The sequence below is a fragment of the Struthio camelus genome, chromosome 2 (genome assembly GCF_040807025.1).
Source record: "Struthio camelus isolate bStrCam1 chromosome 2, bStrCam1.hap1, whole genome shotgun sequence".
NCBI lineage: Eukaryota > Metazoa > Chordata > Aves > Struthioniformes > Struthionidae > Struthio > Struthio camelus.
The window spans coordinates 55,924,776-55,941,361 of NC_090943.1; the positions used below are offsets into that span (position 1 = coordinate 55,924,776).

At 38.9% G+C, this 16,586-nt stretch overlaps 1 long non-coding RNA gene across 3 annotated transcripts in view; it reads left to right on the plus strand.

Annotated features, from left to right (window-relative positions):
- Positions 1 to 13,862, plus strand: part of LOC138066177 (uncharacterized) — a 42,656-nt gene extending 28,794 nt beyond the window's left edge. For 2 of the 3 annotated variants that reach the window (XR_011139416.1, XR_011139417.1), the window contains 2 exons: positions 4,092 to 4,196; positions 12,138 to 13,862. This is a non-coding gene — a long non-coding RNA (uncharacterized lncRNA). Of the gene's footprint in view, positions 1 to 4,091; positions 4,197 to 7,266; positions 7,592 to 12,137 lie in introns of those variants that run through there. The other variant, XR_011139418.1, reaches the window with a different exon arrangement.
- The last annotated feature ends 2,724 nt before the right edge of the window (positions 13,863 to 16,586 follow it).

Here is a 16,586-nt window from a genome sequence, read left to right on the forward strand (position 1 = left end):
GGGATTAAGCTAAATCAAATTCCCTAGTATTCACCCTATCTTCAGAAAGATTTTGCTAAGTATATCACAGCCCAGGTTAACACAACCAAGTCACCACACTGTGGCAAGTTATGTTAAGAAGTCGTGTATCATATAGTTACTGAGATGATCCTTGCTTGCGTCTTAATGTGCAGTAACCTGTGGCTATGTCTTTATCAGGGAACTCTTTCAGAGGAGGGGCAGAAATATCCCACTGACTTGATACAGGGTGAGAACAACATAATTGGTTGAACAGTGCGTATGTGATTGTTTTTCTGCACAACCGGAACGAGGAAAATGCCCCAATAACATACTTTCTATTCATCCGTCTGCTACACTGTGAACTGAAATCTGTACATAACATGCTGCTGCAGACTGTGCAAATAAAAGCAAACATCATAGCCTGTCAGAAAGGAGTGGAAGATCTTTGCTTCTGTTGAGAACAGTGGGAGTTAGGATCGTGCATGCCTTTCTGAGTCTGTGTCTTTGGTATTCATCGTTACTGTAAAATGTTTCTTGCCTCCTCCTCCAGCTGCGTGTCCTCAAAATTCTATATTAGCTCTCAGGGTCTTAAGGGAAGTATAACTCAAAACATATGCACAGTGCAGGGCAGGTTGTACAATATTAATCTATGTTGGAGAGATCGTTCATGAAGTACCATGGAAAGGGTTCAAAAATAATTCTTTGAAACAGGATGATTGCTGTTACTGCTGATACTATAGGAAATACAGCCTAGTGTATTACATTCCTCACAGATAAGACTTCAGTGATGTAAGCACAGTACAAGCCAACCTAGTAAACCTGTTAATGAAAGTAGTCCTTCTCTAAATAAAAGAGCTCAATAAGTGACCGTGTGGAAGTTTTAACAGGCAGCATGATTTATAAAAAGCAAAAAACAGCCACAAAGCTTTTGTGCAATATTTGTCTCAGATGAGTGAGGTATGGGGCCTCGACATATATAGGTAAATGTAGTCCCTTTGAGTCTGATGGCATTGTCCTGGTAGTGCCAGTGCAGCTGTCAGCCTAGTTGTCCCAGACTAGCTTAGACTAGTTGTCAGACTTGATTACTAATTATATAGCAGTGGCTCTCCATTTAGGGCGATATTTCCTTGAGGAAGGGTCCAGAAGTCCCTAAGGGGAGTGCAATGCCAGTGGGCTGCAGGAGGGGATGGCTGCTTGAGGGCCAGAGGGAGGCTGCATGGCTGAATAAACCGTGAGCTGGGAATGCTGCAGAGAGATGTAGCACCCAGCAAGCTGCTTGCTGTGTGTGGGAGAGAGAGTGGATTGCTCTCCTGAGATGGGCTTGGTAAGGCTGCGGAAATTAAAACTGACCCTTTATCCAGGGCTCAGTGGTTTCTGGCATTAGAAGTCACATTGCAAACTGCTGTTGAACTTACTACCCAGCAGGGCATCAAAGCAGGAAATCAGTGGGAACTCATGTTTTCACTTGAACTGTAAAAAATTTACCAGATCCAACCCAAAAGAACTGCATGTGCATGGGGGAAGAACTTCTCAGATATATTAAAAAAGGAGGACCCTTTATTTTATGCTTGAATTTTTTTTTTTAGCTATAAAGACTACTAATGAAAGAAGGAGTGCTTTATACAGCTGTGCTAGGAATGATAAAGGATATGGTGGGATGTAAAAAAGCACATGGCCAACCTTTGCCATTGGGGAGAAGGGGAATTCCATGGCCAGCCAAGGGCAGGAGACATCTTGGCTGCAGCACTGGGCTTTGACAGCAACAGAACATGCACAGATCATTAATGCTTCAAGATCATTCTTCTCTGTGTCTCAGACCTCTTACTGTTATTTTACCAAAAACTCACAGCTATCCTTAATTCAATTCTTGGAATAAGTAAGCAAACATCTCTCCTTAATTCATAAAATGATACTTGTAGTATATGTTGCAGCAGCAATTGAACTGCAGTCAAAGAGGAAATGGAAAAAATATTCCACAGGACTGTTCTTCAGATATGACAGTGCTAAAATAAAGAAAAAAAAAAATGCAGTGGTGAAGTAAGGGAAGCAGAGCAGCAGTCATTTGTGCTAGGGAACCAGCCTGCCCGTGTGAAGACTCTTTCAAATGCATCAACCTGCAAAATACACGCCCTTGCCTTTCTTTCAAATCCTAAGTAACTTCTTCCTTCAACAACATACTCTTGGTCAAACCCCCATCCATGAAGGTTACTGTGACACAAGTTACTTTGGATTTCTTAGTCACCCATGCAGCGGCACTTAACAAAATATCTCCTGGGTCCACTCCTATTTTCAGTCACTGTAGGTGTGTGCAAATCAGTATTCTGAAAAATAGTTGAACCTATATTAGTAGGACTTGAAACTTTGACTAAATGATGAAAATAACTGAGACTTGAAACATATAAGAACTATCTTATAAGAATATAAGATAGTAACAATCATCACCATCAGCAAAAATCAAGGGAAGACAAATTTTACTGATTGAGCATTGTGCCTTATGACCAGAAGGATTAATGATGCATTTAAATAGGAGAGCGTTTTTTTCCTTTATTTTTCAAAGTTAAAACTGATGCAGTCTCTTCTCTCATATAAGTTATAAAGCATGATATGCATATCTTCTTAAAAATAAATGAGAAATACCATGCCATATCACTACAGCGGTCTCCTTTGCAGACCTTTGGCTGGGCAGAGGTGAACACGTGCTATAGCTAGTCCATGCATGTTGGTGGCTCTCCGTAACTTCTGTGTGTGCATGCATGCGCCTATATATGGGCTGGATTGCTGCTGCCGAGTGAAATGGAAAATCATTCCAGCAAAAAAAAAAACATTCTCCTTTGTGAGTCCTCTGTAGGGACATCAGTGCTTTCTACTATCAGCTGACGTTCATGAAGCTGTAGGAACTTAATGTCTTGGTAACACCTAGTGCTCTGCTAGATTTGAGTGAAAGTGGCCAGTGGGCTCAAAAGTTAAGGGGAATCTGAAAGGCAGACAATGTAATTACATAAATTTTGCTATTTTAGGAAAGCAGGTTAAAAACCCTCTATCTTAGTTTGACCTACTAAATGGCATTCAAATTAGAGTATGTTTAAGTAACTCTTTGTGCTCAAAGATTTCTGCCACCACAAGAAACACCTGACTGCCACACAGAATCACCTAAAGTATTTATCCTGGAAGCAGAAGTAAGCATGTGATATCACTGAAGGTATTATGGTAGCCCTGAAGCCTGCTAAGACAACAAAAACTGCAATATGAACAGCTGCATGAGGAACTTCATAATATTTTATTAAAATGTCAGCTGGAACTGTTGGGTTGTTTCTTCTCCTGAAGCTTTATAAATGTCATTGAAAAAAAAAAGATGAAGGAAAAACACTGTTTGAACATGTACGCTTCATCAGATGTGTACAGTGGTCATAGACAGCAGTTCTACTTCTAAGTTTGAACGATAGGGTAAAGTTTCATTTAATCAACACATAAACGAGGAGAGACATTTTGCTCAGAAACCGCAAGTAATATCACAGAATCAATGTTAAACATATCTGAGCTTGAAAGCAGAGATGAGGAACTGAAATTTCTTTCTTCTATTTTGGAGATTTCATGATGAGCTCTATTCAGATCTGGGTGGAGGATGCTCCAAAATGGAATCAAACCAGTTCATTACAGATGGACCATGTCTCAATAAGCAAGAAAGTGCACTAACTTTTCTGTAAACATCATTGAAATGACGTGACTCAGCTGAATCAACTGGCAAAAATTATTCTGTCTAGTCCAACACTGTAAGTGCATGTTGCAGCTCTCTGGTGTTATCAGTCTGAGGTCTCAATAGAAGATTTTATTTTAGGCTACTTAATACATCTATGAATTGCTCACATACCTTTTTAGTTGCAAAAATATTGTGAAGTTTAAAAGTAGTGAAAAGGAATAGTGAAATCATATGAAGTTTAAAAATAGTCAAAAATATTTCCATTTTAAGTTCCATCTCTCTTTGTCAGTGGGTTGAACGGGAGCTGAACCCGAAGCCATTAAATTCGATTGAACCTAAGCTTGACTCAAACCTAAATAATTAATAATTCAACTCTTTACTCCCTTCTGAGAAGCTAAGCTGCATTTTGGAAGCCTGGCCTCCAGATATCCTGGCTCAAGACATCCTGAGATGTGTCACCCTCCAGTGAAAACAGTGTCTACCATTAACTTCAGTAGAGGTAAGATGCCTCCTGCAATCTGCACCAATGCAGTGGCCTCATATAAAGCTCTTAAAGTACTTAACAAACCTTGTGTAAGTTTCACCAAGGCCTTCACCTATCAAGGTTCGCAAACATGTCCTTACATTTCCACTGAAGCCAATGGAATGCCATATATTTTGAGATCATTGATTGGAGTGTGGAGAATTTTCCCTCTGAACCACCTGAGACAGTCAACTCAAAACTTACACAAATCAAGGGCAATAACTGTTGAATTAGTAACAGGTACTAAAGTGCAGAAATGGTCGCACGCCAGCACTGCATTTTTGTCACACTCTTTAGTCCACAGTGAGGTGGGAGAACAAATAAATAGAGGGGAGAAATAAGGAGGAATAAAAGCAGCGTTCCACTGTACAGTGAAATGATTAAATGGCTGTGTTTGCATGTCAGCGACTTGTTGTGAGATTGATAACAAGCTGGAAGGGAGCTGATGAGTTATGGTGATATTTGACTATTGCGCTGAAGTTTTTTACTTTGCAACCACAACGTAAATTAACTAAGTGAACAGTACTCCTCCCAGCTGGTCCTGCCTGTATCCCTCCAACCATACAGGCCAGTGTGCAAGGCAGAGAAAGTGCAGCTGCTTCTCACAAAATTAAAGTTTTATGTAAACTATATTTTTTCTACAAAGACTTATCCTATCACAGGAAGGACCCTGTTTCTTTCAAGAAGAGAAAGCCTTAGCACATCTGAGGCTCCTGCATGTAAGACAGTGGAGGGCTCAAAGGCACCCTGCAAATCTCATGTGTTACTTTGCCACACAGAGCTGCTTTTGAGAGCACTCCTCCTTGCTTTGATGCAAAATAGCGTTAGAAAAAAAAGTCTGGAGCTATATGGAGTTGCTCATTCTTGAAAGTACACATGAAGCATGACTAAAGCTGGAAGAGTGGCTGGGATCCAGTGCTATGGTGGAGCAGCCCTGCAGCCAGGAGCACATGGCTCTCCTGTCCACAACACACACTGAATAGAGGGCTCAGGCTTTTCAGCAAGCTGCTGAAACGTGAAGACTAGTTAGAAACTGAAGCAGTGATGGGAACAGCTTTAAAATTGGCAGAATATATAGCATGACTTTAAAACATTTTTGCTTTATAAAGATTAAATGATTTGAGAATAGTTAGGGGAGGTATTTGTTTCATGCCTCAGCATAATCCACTTTATTTTCATGTCTTATGGCCCTGTACCCAAATACCCTCAAGGCTACTTTATTCTTGGTCCAGCTCTGTGTGCAGTCACTAATCCTTATTTAGCAGTAGATATTTGTTTGAATTGCACATAAAATGCAAGGTTTTTTACAGTTCAAGAATAGCCAGGCAATTTTACACATGCAGTTAAATCTGAATGGTGGTTTCTTTTATTCTAGGTGCTTACAACTAAGCACCGATAAAATGTAGGTCTGAGTGATCCAGGAGAGATTGTCAAGTTTTTATCATGGTGTTACGTAGACTCTGTCAGCATAGAGTTGAGAGTTGATGTGCTTTTGCTTGTCCTTTCCATTGCAGATAGGGTAGTGGATATTTTTCATAGTGTTATGTATTCAGAAAGACACAAAAAAGAAAAAATAGAGAATATCATTAAGAGTATGTGATCTTTAGGAATCTGTTTTAAAAGTTTCTTCAGTGAACTCATCCGTCTTTGCTTCAGACCAATTTGCTTAGATTGTCTTTTTTTTTTTTTAATTAAATAGCTAAAAAAATGAGTAGCAAGCAAATTAAGTCTAAAAAGACCCTCAGTCACAGCTGCACCAAGGACTGCTCTGAGTAAAAAGGAGCCCCATGCTTGTCTATGTGAAGCTTCAGCTAAAGCACAGCCACCACTGTGATGTGGTGAGATAGTAAGGGCTTATTTAATGCACATCCCTATCCTGTTCGGCTTGCGAGGAGGAACTGCTGTGGGAGTTGTGTGTAGCTCAGTCCTGCAGAATCCATTTTCACTTGCTTTTCTCTCTGAACTGTGTTAAGAAATGGCCCTTGGAGGAAGAATATGTGCACTTCTGTTTCTCTGCTGTTGGTGGGAAAGCGCTATTTGAAAGGATGAATGTGTTACGTCTCTCACTTCAGATTGGTTCAGCGTCACATTTCTGGCTGTATGAAAAATCTGTACCCTTGCACAAAAGAGGCTATTACATTCAAAAGTTTTAAGTATTAACAAAATATTTCAGCAGCTGATGGCTTCCATGATGGGAATTTTAAATGAATGGACAGGAAAACAATTACCCAAAAAGCTTCAGAAGAGAAGAGTTACCTTGGCTCTCAAGTAGCCCTTGTTTTTGAAAACTTTTGAAAACTGTTTACGAGACCTGCAAGCAAAAAGAGGAAAACTGGAGTTGAAATGTAGCAAAGAGTGCAAAACGTGTATTTCTTCTCATCCCCTGGTATGAACATACAGATAACCTATTGATTGATTAGCTTATTTCTGTGAATTTGGACAAAATGGGGAAGAAGTGAATAATGAGGAAACATTCATTTTGTGTTTGATTTACAAAACAAGAAAACTAAGTAACGGTTTAGTAAAACATTGTTTCAGTTAGACTCAGCTAAACTAAATTTGCATGACAAGATGGTGCAACATAAATGCTTTTCATATGCCTAAAAGACTTCATGAGAAGATCAACTTTTACACAGATAAGGAGTGTAATTCCAAGGTTACATTGGGCCAAATTTATAATGCCAAGGTTGCTCAGTGGAAGTTTTCTGGTGGAAAAAAAAAAGCATTTTTTTCCTGTTATTCCTTTAAAAACCTTACCACCTATTAGAAGTAGAAATGAGCAAAACACTTAAGAAAGTAGAAATCTGACGATTCAATCTGATACATTGAATTCTCAGAATTTTCTGAATTTTGCATGGCTTACCCCAAAATAAACTGGGTATATCAGTTTAACTTAGAAATTTGAGAGCTTTTGTACTTGGAATGAGTATTTGCAAATAACTTCTGGGGGCTTGACTTAATGAAAACTATCAGCAGATAAAATAACAGGAACAGGATAAGAGTTTTGAAACTCTAGTTAAAAAAATGTTTATATTTTTTTTCCTAGGTGAACCAAGAATACAGTGAGAAAGGGAAAGCAAACAGAATGGGAAAGTAAAAAGCCTCCAAAACTGATGTAATAGTAAAATGCTCAAAGTAGAGATGGACAGTTCCTTGAATGTGTTCTTAACACAGCTGTTGGAACAAGCTGTTATTTGAAAAAATGCTGAGAATATGATGTGATTAAACTGAATCCATGTGGGTCAGTTTTCTTTTTTTAGGACATTTTAGCAATAGGAGGCTATTGCTATGTATTTTTACCTCAAAATTGCTTTCCAATTCTAAGCCACTAAATAAACTTGTTAAAAAGAACAGATGAGGAAGACAACTGAAAAGACAGTGCTTCACAATGTTAGATTTAGATTGATTTTTAAAATGATGGCTAGTTGTCTTTTAAAATAACAGCAGAAATGCAGTTCTTCTTTGAAAATACAATGCCTTATTCTGTCAATACTGTTTTCATTATGCTCTCTCTCTCTGACTTTTAAAAAAAGAAATGAGAACAAAATAGGAAAATGGAAGATGGCTAACACCATATCTTGTTCTTTGAGAAACAGAAGTATGAGAAGTCATACACTGGCAGCAAAGAGGGGCACAGAACAACTGTCAGGAATAGAAAATGTATTGCAAAATTAAAACAATTCAAGAAATACTGTAAAATAGTCAAAGAAACTTTTATTACCAGTATGTGATAATTTGCGATTGGATGATGGCTTATTTTGACAGCAATTGCACCATGACAGAAAACTAGAAAATAAACTGGTGACATAACAACATTGTTGCTGTGTTTCATGGTGAATGAAAAGACTTTGATGAAGATCTCTGCAGCTTATACCATTGCTGTGAGTTCTGGGAAAACCAAAATGCCACTAAAGTTGTCTTTCCCCAGATTCAACATACTGCACCTGCCTACCTATATGGCTCATGTGAAAAACTATCTCTGGCGACTAGCAACTGTATAATAATGGTATTACAGCAGGGTGAGGGTTAGAAGTTAGGACTTTGTGATATCCATACCAAGATGGAAGAAAACAATTTCAGTTTCAGTGTGGGATGTACACACACTAAGGATAATCGGCATCAGTACAGTGATAGTTGTATATCAGTGTCTTTCTTTAGGGGTCTCCAGACCATGAGATCACCCTTACGAGAGAAAGTGAGGCAGCAGGACAGTCAATAAGGATGGCTTCTACAGCTGTCCAAGTGCAGGAAGATAAATTCCCGGTAGAATCAGGGAATGCAATATGTTATTACTATGCAGTAGTTGTGCTAAGTGAAGGTAGAAAGGGGAAGCTGTGACATGCACGGTTTTGAATTTGCTCATGCAGAAAAGGAAGCAATATTTAGTTATTACTATAGACAATACCTTAAGCGATTTTAAATAACCACTCCAAATAATGAATTAAATGTTCATTTTGTTTGATTTTTGGCAAGGGAAATTAATATTTCTTTGACTAGTGCCTGTTACAGTTTTAAGTTAAAATACGATATATGGAGACATGCAGAAGTATATCTATGTGTAGAAGTTTGGATTGGTCATGGATACAAGCCAATACTAGCACAACTGCTTGTTTCCTCCTGGAAGATGAAATTGTCACCCTACTGAAGTTGATGGGAGATTTCCAAACACTTCAGTAGGCCCTTTAAGTTTTGTTTGGTGTTAGAAGAAAATTCATGGTTTTATTACAGATCTGCCAATATTACAGATCTGCCAAGAGATGTTGATAAGAAAGAGCAAACCAAAAAAGTCTCCAAACCCTACCTATGAGAAGACCCAGAAGAAGAATGGGGCAGTTTGCTTAAAAGGAAAATGGTGCCATAAATTTAATTAGCTTTTTTTTTTTTTTGACAGAGAGGAAAGGAGGTGGTTATGAAAATTATTTGCTGTAGTGTAAAACACAGATTGAAAGATGGATGGTTTAAGAGTAGAGTTTATGGCTTGGATATGAACCTGGAGGTTTGTTCCATTTAGATTCTGATGCAAGAGGTGAGTGGAAAAACTCCAAATTGAGTGAGTTTGAAGTGGCTCCCTACGGAGGGAAGTGGGGGGCAGGGAGGCGAAGCGGGAAGGAAAGTGCTCTCCTTCACTGCAAGACAGAGAAATTCAATAAACGAGGGTCAATGTCCCACCGTATTTTTGCTATCAACAACATTCACTCTTAAAAATGACATACTTCTGTATGATCTCTAATACTTCTGCGCTGCTTCTAGGTTAAAAAAAAAGCCAAATATATACATAAGTCTTGACAGTAAATAAAATGGAACCACATGTGAAAATGTGTCTAGAGATGTAGCTGGAGAGAATTGTGATATCATTTTCATACTGAAAAATAAAATACTAAAATCAGAATGCATCAGATATGCCCTTCTTGCAGGAAGGTCAACTGCTGAGGACTGTGTCACTTCATCTAAATAATTTCAATCCCTTTAGGACTGCAAACACAGCTCATTTTTACAGGTTGGCATTAATAATAAATGAGTAGTTAAAAGCTCCAGATGAGGATACAGCAAATCTCATTGTCTTGTGTTCGCAGTATGTTGTTTTGTGCAGCTGTTCAAAGCATTTAAAAATAGATACAATGCAGTCCTGGTAGTGTTTTACATCATTCTATACCATCGGAGTAATGAACTGAGCAAAGCACCAGCTGGTGGAAAGATCATGTCTGGTACTCAAACTATGGACTTTTCTCATCATTGCACAAGGCCTTCTGAACGCTGCATTGGATTGTTTCCAAAGTTGCAGACCATGTTCCAGGCACTGGTGGCCAAAACCCTACAGATTTTTCTTGAAAAGTGATAAAGCCCAAAGAGGGGGGAATGGGTAATGAGCGGGTGCTTATCAGCCCACTACTTGCCAATTACTTTGACTTCAGCTACCTCTGTAATATTTAAGAGCGTAACAAGTGACTAAGCTTTGCCCTGATGGCAAAGTGATGGCAGCCATACAATCATAGAAGTACAGGGTGGATGGTGGAGGAACTGCAGCAAGTCTTGAGAAATGCCCATGCAGGCCAGCAGCTTTCAGCAGGTCTTTGAAGACCTCAAAGGTCCCTGGGTAATTTCCAAGGAGCTCACATACGATAACAATGAAAACTAAACTTACTTGTGGACTCTCAGGCTTCAGCTTACACTACAGTGGTTGGCAACACCACTGAAAAGTTTTTCAACACCAGCAAATTGAAAAGGTTTGAAAACCATTTTTACTAGACTAAGGCATGCTGGAAGATACTGACAGCTTTTGTTGGAGATGTCTTGCTAATGATCATTTCTGCACTAAATTAAGCAAATTTTGCTGAAATAATTTTAAAATTAGGTTAGTTCTAATTGCAGCTGCAATGAGTTAGCTACAGAAATACCTAGCATAGAGTAGATATGCGAAATTGTCCAGTATTTTTTTGTTTTTAGCTTTTTTTCACAGGAAACTGAAAACACACTGAATCTGCCACTTGGTCTTTCTTTCTCACTGAAAAAATATCAATATCAACTCCTCGATGATATCAGTATCATTGACTTCAGTGGATATTGGAATGGTAGCCTAAAACCCTTCTGAAAAGCATTTAGTATGAAAACATTGGAAAAGCAGTCTGCAGAAACCTTACTTGGAGCCTATTTCTGCTGAGATACACATCTTGATGCATCTCTTGGGGTCATGTCTTTGAGGGGAGAAGATTGTTCATTTTAGATTTTTTAAACAAAGCAGGACCTACTTTCCCTAATCACAAGCAGAACAACAAGGAAATTACAATTGTTTACAGGCATGCTTGCAAAGAACATGATTATTATTCCCTTTTAAATTTCACTGGATTCAGAGAATTCACATATGTCTGTGGTTTCTAAGGAATTAGTGGGAGTACATAGAAAAAACAGACCTATCAACAAAAGCCTAAATTCACTGCAGAGGACATATAGCTTCCCTGGAAAACTTTTATAAGGTCTTCAAACTGAAAAAGACCAGCAACTTTTATGAAGGACCAGAAAACAGCTTTTTTCTAGTCATTTCTTGCTTATTTCACAAGCTTCTGCTTTATTTCTGTGCAAAGAAGGCTATATGCTCACATTCATTATATAACTTAGTTTGAAACTCTCATTTCATGACTCATCACTTTGATATTGACCTCTGCAGCTGCTTGGATTCTTTTTATTTAAAGAAAGAGTGTGAGCCAAATGGTTTTCATTACCAAGTCACTGTCATACTGTAATAGACCCAAGCTGACACTAATTTAATGAAAGAGGATGCTCTCAGTTTGAATCAAAGATTGATTCCCACAGTCAGACACATTAACTTAGATCACCAAAGACCAATAGCAATATCTAGTTTTGCTAAATCAAAGCATGAGTATAAATGAAAATGGAAATGAAGTCTATGGTCCTAAATGGGCTCCAAAAACAACCACTTCAGGGCCATTGCAATCTATGCACAAAGTTGATGATTTGCAGGGTTTGTTTCTACTGAGGAGGTACTCAATATATTTGCCATTAAGTAATTCAGTCATCAATAGTGATGCAGAACAAGCACATTTGAAGACTAGTCATGGTCTCTTTTAAGTAAAGAGAAAATTTCCACTAAGGGAGAGCAGGAACACTTGCATTTATATAAGTAAACGCAAATTACCTGTTGGCTTCAGACTTCCTTCAAGTTATCAGTGAGAAAGCTGTCTCAGCTGGGTCAGCCCCATGACGTGTTTAGTAGATGCTAGCGTGTCTAAAATGGCTCCAGAAAACTATATTTAGGCAGCTGAATCCTACTGTTGAGGTGATAAAATGTGACACATGCACCATGGAGTGCCACAGCTGTACAAGAGCAATGTTGTACCTGACTCTGCACTCTGACATGGATTACAGTTACAATTCCCCTTTTCTCTAATACTTTCTACTCAGATTTCCCCCTCGAATCAGAAAAAAGTGCAAATGGACAGCGCCTCAAGAGATCTGTCTCCTCCTCCCATGGCAAGACAAATTTATACCTAAAACTTGTTTGATGGATGCTTCTCTAACCAAACTAGAAAGCCCCCAGGATGGGCTTCCACTGCCTCCCCAAACAACCTATCTCTGAGCTTCCCTTACCTTGCAATTAGATTTTTTTTCATTCCTAATGGCCACCTTAAAATCATTTTTGCAATTTTTGCCCATCATGTCTTGTCCCATCACATGTTGATATTTTTGAAGACTGTTTCCATATCTTGTAAAAGAAAAGACTGAGAGGCGATCTCATCAACATTTACAAGTATCTGAAGGGGGGATGTCGAGAGGATGAGGCCAGACTCTTCTCAGCAGTGCCCAGCGACAGGACAAGAGGCAACAGGCACAAACTGAAACACAGGAAGGTCCATCTGACCATGAGGAAAAACTTCTGGGTGAGGGTGACTGAGCACTGGAATAGGTTGCCCAGAGATTGTGGAGTCTCCTTCCTTGGAGATGTTCAAAAGTTACCTGGACACAATCCTGGGCAATGTGCTCTAGGTGACCCTGCTTGTGCAGGGAGGTTCGACGAGATGATCTCCAGAGGTCCCTTCCAACTTCAACCATTCTGTGATTCTGTGATTCTGTGATCTTTCTCCACTTGTTTCCTCTCCTGAATAACTGTTCTTTCACATCTCATAGGCCAATTTTCCCGAGCCTTTGATCATTTTTATTTTAAGTTTTTTTTAAATGAGTGAAAAATAATTATTCGAATAAAATAATTACGCTAAATATTGGAAAGGCCAGATCCTAATGCCTTGATGACCAGGACTTTTTTAGAGAAAGTGATAAATATGGAGATTTATTTAGCTAAATGTTGAAATTGCCAGTTAAGAGAATACACACACAGGCATCCATATGCACACAAACATATACATATTAAGGAATCCCACATGTATGAAAACCATGGGGAATCTGTAAAGGTAGAGACCAAAGATATGAATTCAATGGTTTATTCTTGAGTTTATTGGATTATTGCTCTAGCACCACGTGAAAATGATGAGTAAAGGAGAAAGGTTTACCTGTAACAACTCCTAGATATATTTATGCCTCCTGAAGCAATTTTTTTGTGAACAAAAGCACTTTAGTGGAAAGTGAAAAATGAATGCTTGCAGAAATGCTACTAATCCAATCTAAAATGAATGCTAATAGAGTTTATTCTGTCAGTGATATTTGTTGTTATCAACTTAGATGTGCATATATATTTGATGGCTTTATGAATTTCACTGAAAACCTTATTTTTCCTGTTGACTTGGATGGAAATCATCAGAAATGTCATCCTCATTTATATCCTGATTCAGCAGAGCAGTTAAGAACATACTTAATGCTGAATCAATGCTTAAATTTCACTGACTTCAGTAAGAAACAAATATGTGCTTAGCACTAAACACATTTTAAAAGATTTTTGCTGAATCACAATCTTATTTTCAGGTAGCTTCCTTTTCTTTAGCATTCAACAATTCAGTGCTCTCTGATTTATTGCTTATGTTACAATGAATCTTTCATTGCTAACTCTCATTCTCCTTTGTTGTTCAGAGGTGTCCTAGTACTATAAATAATGCTGCTGTGTGAGCATGAAAGAACAGTTGTCTCTATCAAATATCACTGTATGTTGTCACTAAGTTTGTGAAGGTTAAAGATTAATGATTTAATAAAGTACTTAAAAATGTTCAGATTATATATCATATATCTTCTATTCACTTCCATTATTTTTTCCTCTTGCTTTTGTTAAGGGAAAAGGTGTTATTGAATAAGAGTGGCTGCAGTAGCTGTTTGAAAACACTGAAGAGGGCAGTTGCTTTAATAGCTACAAATGCTTCAGACTTCAGAAAGTTTGGGCCTTTAACTGAAGACAGATGATGGGCTTGTTTTGCTTGCTTCTGTCTATTACATAGATCAGTTGTGATATTAGGTTTTTTTACTGGAAAAAAAAAACATTCTGTATGGGGGGAACTGAAACTTTCATCTGAAACTTTCCAGCAGAAAATAAATCTTCTGTTGGAAGAAATCTTCCCACCAATTGGACAAGCTCTTTTTCTGGGTCAGCTGTTTTCTTGCAGTATTGTGCAAGTGTTTATGAATTTCTGTCAATAGCTCTGCCCACCAGCTAGGCTTATAGCACAATGCTCTTTTCCCTCTAGACATGTAAATGTTTGTGGGAGCCCAGACATCCCTTGTTTCAGCTGGATGCCCTATTAACTCAGGTGGCATCATGGCTGCTCATGATTTCAACTTTTGGTCCCAAAAAATCCTTAAGAAACAGTGGAAAGAGAACCTGCTTTAACAGCAGGGAATGCACATGGGTCCCCCCTTTTCTCAGACTACATAGGTTGTAATTTCATCAGGCATTTTTCTGGATACATGGGGGTAAATGCAGATTTGAATCTTTCCAGAAACCAGACAGAACTGAACCCAGCTCCTGTTATAATTACCAAGTAGTTGAATGAGTCACAGTACCAGTATCACTACCCTTTGCATGAAGGACTCTTCTCGGTACTTGAAAATGCTGTGTAATGCCTACCTACTACTAAATGACTGGGCCGTGAATTTCAAATTTCTTGTAGCTGAGAATGGCAAACGTGTAAATGGAACAGGGATTAAAGGGCACTCTTTCCTTTCAGTTAGCTGAAGTGTTCCCTCATTCTGCTTGCTTGCTTTTTGGATCTTTTCTGTAAGCCCCAAACTCTTCCACTAAACTATATATGGAGCCTACCTGCCAAATCAGTGCTACCTGCTGTGTTATCCAGGTATCATGTCACGTGATGGAGAATAGAGGTGCAAAGCCTAAGCCCTCTTGTGAATTCATAATTGTACCAACAAGGTGGATTTATCACTGCACTGAATCGGATATAGATGAAGAGATGTTATCAGTAAACCCCTCATTTAGGAGACACTATATTTTATGGCATAGACATGCTGTGGACAGTGAAAAGGATCATTAATGACTGAGAGACAGAACTTGAAAAAAACAGCTGCTGGCAGAATAGAAGGTGGGATTCTTTTTTATCAAAAGACAATGATTTATTTGAACTATTAGAGCTAACACACCCTCAGGCTCAGCATGGTTTTTCTGAATCCCAAGCAGTTCCTACAGAACCTCACCAGAGCTCCTAGAGTGTCTTTTTGAGCTTAAGGAACTGAAAGCTCATGAAGTCTTGGCTCTAGCCAGGCAGTTGCTCAGAGAAAGAGCCCTTTCAGCCTTTCTGGATTGTCAGTTTGTGCAGAAGTTTGGAAAGACAAATTGGAAGAATTGGGGTTGTGGGAGGGAAGGGAAGAAAGTTTTCATGAATTAGATATACTACTTTTTAACCTCTTCCATTTCCAGGTAGAATAACAAAATGTATCTGTACACCAACTGGGAATACCTGAAGGTGTAAGAAGCTGGGAGTACACGAGGGTTTGTGGATGTGAGATATCAGAAAATTTGATGATAGAACTGTGCAGTAATGTGCCTAATGCCGTTGTGAACTTTATGTAATTTGTCAATTGTATCCTTCCTCCAACTTTTTGTTGAAAACTTGTAGGCAGGACTGGTGTGGCAGTCACCTCTAATCACCTTGAGATGTATATCCTGCTGTCTTCTACATCAGTAAGAAATTTTTACTGATTTCAGTGGCCAACATAAGAGACTCTTGTCTCTAGAGGGCTTTGAAAAGCCCCATTGTTCTATAACCCTATGCAAGCTGTTTATATGAGGTAGAAACATAGTACTAGCTGAGTATACTCAGCAAAGAATCCAAATGCAATAGTGACAGATGCTTTAAAACATGATAATGTTAAACTATGTAGGAGGTCCCTAATAAGTTGGCACCAGGAACAATGTCTGTTACCTTTTGCTGTAAGAGATGGTTACCCTTTTTTTAGCTGTAGAATGACGAGCAGCCAGTCTGAACTCAGGACAATAGGCCGTGTTTGGGGTGGAATAACAAAATTCAGCTGATAAAGAATGATTTAATTAGCCTATGAGAACATAAGAGGACCTTCTAATGCCTGCTGGGTCCCCTGACGAGGAGCAGCATGCCAGAGGGATTTTGCTAGTGCTAGGTGGTCAGGTCTGGGATACCCACCTTAAAACCACTAGCTAATCAAAATGGAGGAGCTACATTGCATGCTGAGGTCTGTTTCCCTCTGCATTAACTATGAAAGGAGAGGAGAGCAGCTTGGTTGCCTCGGAGAGGAGAGCAGCTTGGTTGCCTCAGATACATGGGAAATATCCCAGACCTCTGAGGCAGGATGTGCTACAGACTTTCCTGAGAAGAGCTGTTGCTAAAGACAGGGAAGAAAAGAAATAACAGCAGAAAAATCCCTTGCCTAAAAATGCCTCTGGTTTGATTCATGTTAGACAGATCCTAGATGGATGCACTGCAG